Genomic DNA, 10,689 nt, shown 5'->3' on the forward strand with positions numbered 1-10,689 from the left:
TCAAACCTTCATATTGTAGAGTTCGTCGGGTATATCATCCATACAAAAAATCAAGTTAATCAGAAATCCGTAACCCTATGATCAGAATCAAATTGTTTTACAAAAATTATCAAGATAATGTTAACCGTTTAGTTTTTTTAAAAACAAATGTACTCTTGTTATAAAGTTATAGATTTCCAATCAATTTAAATTTTTGCATGGCTGATCTATTTAACAAATCCTACAATATTAACAGTTCAGATCATCAAAAAAACTCGAAAAAATTCTCCACGGGAGCACAGCAGATTGTTATTGTGACTAGGTCATAGTAGCACCCCTGGGTTCCCTTTTTTCCCTTAAACCCTCTCTTTTTCTCCTCCCTCCTCACTATCTCCTGTTGATGGCCACCTTCTCTAGTTGTTAATACTATCTATCTCTTACCCCTTTCAAATGTCACCATCGCTATCACTATCGCCATCGCCGCCATTCCTAACCCCTGTTAACCCTCATCCACAAACCTCAATTGTAGCCCTTCCACCTCCTAATTTTGCCACCAACCCCTTTCAATCTCTCTTTCCTGTCTTTCTTTCCACACTTACTCCTAACTTGCAAACCCTAAGCACAGGCTCATTCCCCAACTCTCTCTGCTATTGTCGCACCATTAACCTCTTTCAATCTCTATCTTCTCTCTTTACATCCACTCCTAACCCTTTTTGTAAACACTCATCTTCTTCTCCTTTCGCCACCATCGCTCCCACTACCAACCCCCTTTAACTTCTCTCTCATCTCTCCTCTCTCCTCTTCCACCGTCCAACCCCTCCCTGCAAACCTTTCTCATTCCCTACCTCTCGCATGCCATCCCACCACTATCAACCTTCTTCAACCTTGTTATTCTCTTTTTCCCTCTGCCTCCAAATCCCTCTCTATAAACCCTAACCCAAAGCCCATATCTATCGTCTACAAACCCTAGCACGAAACTTAAAGCATAAGAGAGAAAAAGTTGGTCTAGGTTATGATCCAGTCGCCGAGGCCCAATCTCATAGTGATATGGTTTTAGAAGTGTGAAGTTGGTGGCAAAATGTGGGATATGAGTAGAGTTGTGGTGATGGCAACAAGAAAATGGAAGAAAGGTGGAGTAAGGCAAAGAGGTGAGGCCTGCAATGATCAGATGATGAACATGTGGGAGTTGTGGTGGTCAAAGGAGGAAGGGGTGAAGACTGTGGAATGAGCAGTGGGGGCTCAGTGGTCAGATGATGTTGGATATGACAGTGGCAGCAAATGGAGGCACAAAGAGAGAGAGAGAGAGAGAGAGAGAGATTAACTGATGAGCAGAGGTAGGTGAAAGAAAAGTGGTTGCCGGATAAAATGGATAGAGATGGAGAAGGAAAAGAGAAGAGAGAAGGAAATAGAGAGAGTTATGGCAAACAAATGAAAGGGGTAATTGTGCAATTTTTTTCATTCTTTTGTAATTTTTTTTATAAAGCTCCATGTTAGAGCATCTCTAACCCACTAGTTATATAATACTTGTTAGCCAAAATATCTAATATAATTTACTTTTTTCAACTCAAATACACTAGGCATATGATTAGGTATTTTAACTCAACTCACATTCACTAGTTACATGTAGCTAGCCTTCAAAAGTTAGGCAAAATGTATTTAATATTCAATCATTACGATCATTTTCCTCCATCTTTGTTGCTGATGCGACATTATAAAAAGTTAATAATATTTGGATGAATAGCTAAACTAACGAGTATGGTTTGAGTAAAAATATGAAACAGTTGATAGACAAAATAAAATTTATATTTTATAATAATGTTTAAATAAGTAAAATGCCTATTAACGTTTGATATACTCTAAATACAATTTTATTCTCTCTTTTTAGCAATTATTTCTTCATTTTTTTTTTCGCAATTTTTCGATGGAAAAAGACTAGAAGATGAAAGAACTGACCAAGACTACTATATGGTTGCCCATTTGCTTCTTCCAATGTCCATGTCTATCCATTTCAATGGATAGCAAACTCAACATCGTCCCCCTCCCCCCCAATGGATAGCAAACTCAACATTGTTCCCCCCTCTCTCTCTCTCTCTCTCTCTCTCTATACATATATATATATCATATACTTGGCAGAGCCACCAGCCACCAAGAGACGAGGATACATGCCCTTCTTCAACTTTTAAAAAATAACATTTTAAGCTACAATTTTCAAAATTGTACTCAATTTTTTTTCCTTCTTTGTATATATACACTTAAATTTATGGGTTAATTACCTTTTTTTGTTTTCAAAGTAAATGGTTTGTTCAATCTAATCCCCAATATATAAAATATTTTAATTTATTCTTTCCAACCTAATTCCAGTTGTAAATTTCGTTAAACCAAGAGTACATATGAAAATTCAATTAATAATTATATTCTAGTTCCCAAAATATGTGATATGTGCATTTGAGTCTCAATGTTTATGTATTTTAATATATAAAAAGTGTTTCAATTTGATCTTCCAATGTAATTTTGTTTTCTCAGTTTGAAAAAAGTTAAAGCATAGAAACCATAAGCATTAGCAAAAAATAAAAAATAAAAAAAATAAACGTTTTTTGAGAAAAATATTCCCACCATCTATCAATTAATATCCAAATATGGTGGATAGTGCTACAAGAAATGTGGGGATAAAACTAGGCATGTGGAATGTTAGGATGGCTAAATTGGCCTTAATACTACAAAACATAACATAGGTCCTGTTTGGTAGAACTGTGGGAAAGTGCTTATAGCTTATACCTTAATAGCTTATAGCTTATAACTATGAATATAAACTGATTTCTGACTTATAAATTAAGTTTCTCCTGCCCCACTCAAAGAATAAGCTGATTTTTGACTTACAAAAAACTATAAACTATAACCTTAAACTAAACCAAACACATCAAAATAACTTAAATTAAGCTGAAAACTGAAATAAGTTGAAAAAAAATTGTACCAAACACGGCTATAACATAACATGTTCTTTTTTTAGATAGGATAACATAACAATTTTACTTGGAGTTATTCTCACTACAACAAAAAACACTATTGGTGACTAAAATGGGAATTTTCGTCGCTGAAAGTCGTAGAATTGGCGACTAAAATGGAATTAGTCGCCAAAATTGGTCACTTTTGCCGACTAAAAGAGTTTAGTCGCCGAATGAAATGGTTTTAGTGACTAAAAGGCAGTTTAGTCGCCAAATATAGGGGTTTTAGCGACAAAAAAATTTTTAGTAGCCAAAGGTTAGGGTTTTTGGTGACTAAAACCATTTGGTAGCCAAACGTTAAGGTTTTGGCGACTAAAAACCACTTTGGTCGCTGATTGTACCTGTTTTGGCGACTAAAAACAGTTTGGTCGCTGAAGGTCAAGCTTTTTGGCTACTAAAAAAAATTAGTAGCTAAAAACAGGTTTATGGCGACTAAAATTCACTTTAGTAGCCAAAGGGGGAGGTTTTTGACGACTATAAACAGGTTTAGTCGCCAAAAGGGTAGGTTTTTAGGCGGAATAGTTTTCTTTAGCGACGGAAAATTAATTAGTAGCCCAAAAATAATAGAATTGGCGACTAAATAATTTTTTTAGTCGCCAAAAGTGATCTAAATTTTTTTTAATAAATAATTTATTTTTTACATAAATTATATTGAATATATATAATTACATTTATATATATAGTTTTGTATTAATACTGGTGAAAGTAATATATAAATAATATAAGTTGCAACTGTAGTCATGAGATGGTTCAGTGGCATAGTGGGGTCGAGTGTGTGGTTAAGGTTTGGAACCACCTGGAGGTCTCAGGCCCAAAGCGTGGGAGGTCTGAGGCACAAAGGGAAATTTTTTTTTTTTTCAAAAATGCTTTTGGCGACTAAACACTGTGGTCGCCAAAAGATTGAGTATTGCCGACGAAAAAAATAGTCGCCAAATGTATAAATAATAAAAAAATTAATTCACTATTGGCGACTAATAGTTTAGTCGCCAAAGGTATAATTTCCAAAAATGGAATTGACTATTGGCGACTAAAATCTTAGTTGCTGAAGACCTGTGTATTGCCGACTAAAAAGGGACTTTTGGCGACTAAAAATTTAGTCGCCAAAGGTGTATTTTCTTGTAGTGTCTCTTGTTCTTTTCTCCTTTTACTTTCTCTGGCTAAAGTTGGATAAAATGGCCTGGCATGTTGGAAAATGCTTTTGTTGCTGCCTAAAGGCAAATACCCCATGAAGATATTTCTTCTCCTCACCAGATCCAAAGTGCCTAAAACTTTGTTTCATGTAATTACCCAAAAAATCACTAATTATTCATGTGACATAAAACTTGATATCTGTAATTATAATAAGAGAACATGAACATTCTTCTTCTCTTTTACTAATTAAATTCAGCTCATTTTCCCTTTAAATTGGCCAATGAACCTCTGTATCTAAAACTCATCTCAAATAGCATCCTAAAAAAGAATCAGTGGAACTGAACTGAACTCTTTAAATTGATCCAAATTTTGATTTTCAGATAGTATTTCATATAACACTCAATGTAGTGCAGAACCATATTCCAAGAGGAAGCAAAAGAAAAGGTTCAAGAACCAAGGAGTCGTCATCATCATAATTCATACAGCGCTGCTATATACCACTAAAAGTGGTGCTTTAAAGCACCACTAATGAGTTGGCATACACTAAAAAAAAAAAAAACAAGACACAGCACACACTGTGGCAGTGGGTGGAGCCCGTTGCTACATTATTAGTGATAGCACTAATTAGTGGTCTCAAAGATTATTATAATTCACACTATAAAAAGACGAGTAACAACAAAAAAACTGATTGAGACTGCAACCATGCCCATTTGCTTCTCTCTCTCTCTCTCTCTCTCTCTCTCTCTCTCTATATATATATATATATATACATATTATCATAGCATCTCCAATCTTTCCTTTTAGTCCCTACCAGTTAGCACCAGGTGAAATAGTAAGTAATGTGCATGCAATTGTATTAACTAGCCAGCTACTCCCTTATTATACATATATAATGTGCATAATAAGGCATCTTATATATAAAATCAGAGTAGTTAGAAGTCGGATACAGTTTGGCCAACCATTCTCTAAACCAAAGATAGAGACAACTGTGTTCCCTTGTCTGTCTCAACATAAACTATTACTACTACTACATATATAATCCATCATCGCAGACCAATTGCTGAACTAGTAAACGAGATTTCATTACAACGAACTAAGAAAAGTGTTGTTTTCTTTCAACAGTTCATCTCATCAAGTAGAATGCCTAGTTGTTTCTTGTAATTTAAACATGTCAATCCATGGGATGATATTGGTGCACCTCCATCCACAAGCACAAAGAACTAACTCTCTGATTCTTGCTCATCCATTAGTAACTCTTATTGTCTGAATCATGTTCTTGATTGTGTCATTGTTTCATTTTGTGCTTTGGAAAAAAAATCAATGAATTGCATATCCAAATTATATTCTGAACAAAATAAAAAAATAATTTTCATTTCGTTTAAAAAATAATTATTTTTATTTTTATTTCTTAACCAAATTAATTTTTAATTTTTAAAAAATAATTCTAAAAATCAAACCATACATAACCTATAAATCTTTTGATAAGTCATTTTTTACGTTTGTAACTTATTTAATTATTTGTTAATTTTACAACATTTTTACCATCTGAGATCTGTTTGGTAACCATTTCATTTTCAGTTTTCAATTTATAGTTACAAAATTTACAAAACTATTATAAAAACTTGTTTGATAATTTTTTCGGTTTATAAATGGTTGTCTTAATTTTTAAATTTAAGGAAAAAACTTAAATTCAAAAAATGAGTTATGTTAGTTTTTAAACAAAAATTTAAAAATTTTACTAACAAATTGTTTTTTCAATAAGTTTTTTTTTCAATGAATTTTTTTTCCAACTAATACTATTTGAGGAGGGCAACTGGTAAAAACCTTAGGGAACGGATTATAATTTCTAAAAGGTGAGGGGTGTCAATGTAATTTACCCAATGAGGGTAAAATTGGTATTTAAAAAAATTAAAAGGGTTGAGGGGGAATCTGTAATGAAACTTTAAACCTCAAGGGGGAGATGTAATTTTCAAAAAGTGAGGGAAGAACTGTCACTACAACATTTTTTTAGTTTAGTGACATTTGAAAGTGCCACAAAACTATTCTTCTAATGACATTTTTTGGTCTTGTGGCATTTTGAACAAGTGTCACTTCTATCGATGCCACAGTAGATACGAGTGCCACGGTAGATACTTGCAAATGCCACTGTACTATCATGGCTGAAAACTTTCAATAACATTTTAATGTCATGGTAGATATTATTTGTGGCACTATCAAGCGCCATTAAAAAAAGAGTTAGTGACACTTGTAAGTGTCATTACACCATCAAGACTAAAACCTTTCAATGACACTTTAATGTCATGGTAGGCATTATTCGTGACGATATCAAGTGCCATTCATGACAATAATTCGTTGTAGAACAATTTGATCCGCTCTTGCGGAGACTCGAACCGCCAACCTTCCGCACCATAAACCTTATACACCACACTCTTCCCACTACACTTTTGTAGCACCACATGATTATATATGCAACATATATTATTTAGATAGTACATACATCCATATTAATATAAAAGTATATGTATAAACATAATTATTTTATTGAACATAATTTATGTAAAATAAACTATTTACTACCAAAATAAAAAAAAAAAGATCACTTTTGGCGACTAAAAATATTTTTTAATCGCCAATTCTATACTTTTGGCTACTAATTATTTTTTAGTTGCTAAAAAACTTAACTTTTGTCAACCAAAATCGGATTTGGTCGCCGAAGATGCACTTTTAGCTACCAAAATTTTGATCACCAAAAAATTTTATTCCCGCCTTAAGATTTTAGTTCTCCCGCACTAAAAATGACCACTTTTGGCGACTAAACTTATTTTTTAGTCACCAATTATAGACTTTTGGCTACTAAAATTTTTTTTGGCACCAAAAAGTTTTACTTTTGTGCTACTAAAATTTTTTTAGTCGGTAAAACCCATATAATCAGTGACCAAACTTATTTTTAGTTGCCAATTGTAGACTTTTGACTACTAAATTTTTTTAGTCGCCAAAAAGCTTTACTTTGGGCTACTAAAAATTTTTTAGTCACTAAAACCCATATAATCAGCGACCAAACTTAGTGTTAGTCGCCAATTGTAGACTTTTGGCTACTAAAATTGTTTAGTCGCCAAAAAGCTTTACTTTTGGCAACTAATGCTGTTTTGGTCGCTGAAAGCTATTCTTTCGGTGACCAAATTTTTTTGGTCAGGAAATTTAGTCGCCGAATATGCTTTTTCCTGTAGTGTATATTGAGTTTAATTCATTTATTTTTAATCATTTACTGCATTTTAAAAATTTAGAAAATATATTGGCATTTTTTATTTTTTCAAAAATGTCATTATAAGCTTAGAAAGTTTTTGGCTTAGTGGCATTTCTCAAAATGCTATAAAATATTTATTTATGACACTTTTCACCTAAGTGCCATAAAAAGTAATTTGCACCTACCTAGTGTCCTGACATTTTTTAAAAAATGTCATTGCAAATATTCATAAAAAGTTTTTGTAGCGACATTTTTGTTGTAGTGAAGTGACACTTTTTTTAATTAAAATGCCACTAGAGCCTTGTATGTTTGTGGCTCTATGACATTTTTCTAAAAAATGTCACCAAATATTCTTTTTGTGACATTTTTTAAGAACATGCCACTAGTATGGTGTCACTAAAATATGTTTTTGTTGTAGTGTTGTGACACTTGTTCGTTGAAATGTCACTAGAGCCTTTTATGTTTGTCGTTTTGTGGCATTTTTCAAAAATATGCCACTAAATATCATTTTTGTGGCATTTTCTAAAAATATGCCACTAGTGTAGTGCCACTAAAGTATGTTTTTGTTGTGGTTTTATGACACTTATTCATTGAAATGTCACTAGAGCCTTTTATGTTTGTCGTTTTGTGGCATTTTTCAAAAATGTGCCACTAAATATCATTTTTTGTGGCATTTTCTAAAAATATGCCACTAGTGTAGTGCCACTAAAGTATGTTTTTGTTGTAGTGTGTAATAAACATAAACCTCAGGGAGTGTCAGTGTAATTTACCCATATATTTTAGTGTTGATTTTTTTTAAAAAAAGTTTCACAAATTAAAAGTACTTAAAAAATATTTTAATTGGTGAAAAAATTAAAAATTATAGTACCAGAATATATTATTTTTAAGTTATCGTTTTCATTCCAAATAAACAATTTAGGATAGAGAAGTATAAAAACAAAAAGGAAAATTTGTAAAAAAAAATAAAAAAAGATGAGGAAATAATTTTTAAAGAAGGGGGAATCTAACAAAAGTCAACTAAACATGAAAATAAAAATAATTATAAAATCATAGACAGTTAGAAATTTGCCCCTACCTTTTTTCGGACCTGGGGCTACTGCTGTGAGCCCATGGGGGCTTTTTCCGAATCATTTTCGATGATTTGAACCATTCATATTGTAGAGTTCGTCGAGTATATCATCCATACAAAAAATCAAGTTAATCAAAAAATGAATGGGCTGGGGGGGGCAACTGGTAATACTACTCTAAACCTTAGGGAATGGATTATAATTTCTAAAGGTAAGGGGTGTCAATGTAATTTACCAAATGAGGGTAAAATTGGTATTTAAAAAAATTAAAAGGGTTGAGAGGGAATCTGTAATGAAACTTTAAACCTCAGGGGGGAGATGTAATTTTCAAAAGGTGAGGGAAGAACTGTAATAAACATAAATCTCAGGGAGTGTCAGTGTAATTTATCCATATATTTTAGTGTTGATTTTTTTTAAAAAAAATTTCACAAATTAAAAGTACTTAAAAAATATTTTAATTGGTGAAAAAATTAAAAATTATAGTACCAGAATATATTATTTTTAAGTTATCGTTTTCATTCCAAATAAACAATTTAGGATAGAGAAGTATAAAAACAAAAATAAAAAACAAAAAGGAAAATTTGTAAAAAAAATAAAAAAAGATGAGGAAATAATTTTTAAAGAAGGGGGAATCTAACAAAAGTCAACTAAACATGAAAATAAAAATAATTATAAAATCATGGACAAAGTTACAAATTTGCCCCTACTTTTTTTTGGACCTGGGGCTACTGCTGTAAGTCACAGCAGCGATCTGCTATGAGCCTATGGGGGCTTTTTCCGAATCATTTTCGATAATTTGAACAATTCATATTGTAGAGTTCGTCGGGTATATCATCCATACAAAAAATCAAGTTAATCAGAAATCCGTAACCCTATGATCAGAATCAAATTGTTTTACAAAAATTATCGAGATAATGTTAACCGTTTAGTTTTTTAAAAACAAATGTACTCTTGTTATTATAAAGTTATAGATTTCCAATCAATTTAAATTTTTGCATGGCTGATCTATTTAATAAACCCTACAATATTAACGGTTCAGATCATCAAAAAAACTCGAAAAAATCCTCCATGAGAGCACAGCAGATTGCTGCTGTGACTAGGTCATATAGCACCCCCGGGTTCCCTTTTTTCCCCTAAACCCTCTCTTTTTCTCCTCCCTCCTCACCATCTCCCGTTGACGGCCACCTTCTCTAGTTGTTAATACTACCTATCTCTTACCCCTTTCAAATGTCACCATCGCCATCACTATCGCCATCGCCGCCATTCCTAACCCTTATTAACCCTCATCCACAAACCTCGATTGTAGCCCTTCCACCTCCTAATTTCGCCACCAACCTCCTTCAATCTCTCTTTCCTGTCTTTCTTTCCACACTTACTCTTAACTTGCAAACCCTAAGCACAGGCTCATTCCCCAACTCACTCTGCCATTGTCACACCATTAACCTCTTTCAATCTCTATCTTCTCTCTTTACATCCAGTCCTAACCCTTTTTGTAAACACTCATCTTCTTCACATTTCGCCACCATCGCTCCCACTACCAACCTCCTTTAACTTCTCTCTCCTCTCTTCTCTTCCACCCTCCAACCCCTCCCTGCAAACCTTCCTCATTCTCTACCTCTCGCATGCCATCCCACCACTATCAACCTTCTTCAACCTCGTTATTCTCTTTTTCCCTCTGGCTTCCAATCCCTCTCTATAAACCCTAACCCAAAGCCCCCATCTGTCGTCTACAAACCCTAGCACGAAACTCAAAGCATAAGAGAGAAAAAGTTGGTCTGGGTTATGATCCAGTCGCCGAGGCCCAATCTCGTAGCAATATGGTTTTAGAAGTGTTAAGTTGGTGGCAAAATGTGGGATATGAGTGGAGTTGTGGTGATGGCAATGAGAAAATGGAAGAAAGGTGAAGTAAGGCAAAGAGGTGAGAACTGCAGTGGTCAGATGATGAACATGTGGGAGTTGTGGTGGTCGAAGAAGGAAGGGGTGAAGACTGTGGAATGAGCAGTGGGGGCTCAGTAGTCGGATGATGTTGGATATGACAGTGGCGGCAAAAGGAGGCACAAAGAGAGAGAGAGATGGGGGATTAACTAATGAGCAGAGGTAGGTGAAGGAAAAGTGGTTGCCAGATAAAATGGATAGAGAGTGAGAAGGGAAAGAGAAGAGAGAAGGAAATAAAGAGAGTTTGGGCAAACAAATGAAAGGGGTAATTGTGCAATTTTTTTCATTCTTTTGTAATTTTTTTATAAAGCTCCATGCTAGAACATCTCCA

This window comes from Camellia sinensis, chromosome 6, assembly GCF_055761805.1.
Source record: "Camellia sinensis isolate YWXY chromosome 6, ASM5576180v1, whole genome shotgun sequence".
Lineage (NCBI taxonomy): Eukaryota > Viridiplantae > Streptophyta > Magnoliopsida > Ericales > Theaceae > Camellia > Camellia sinensis.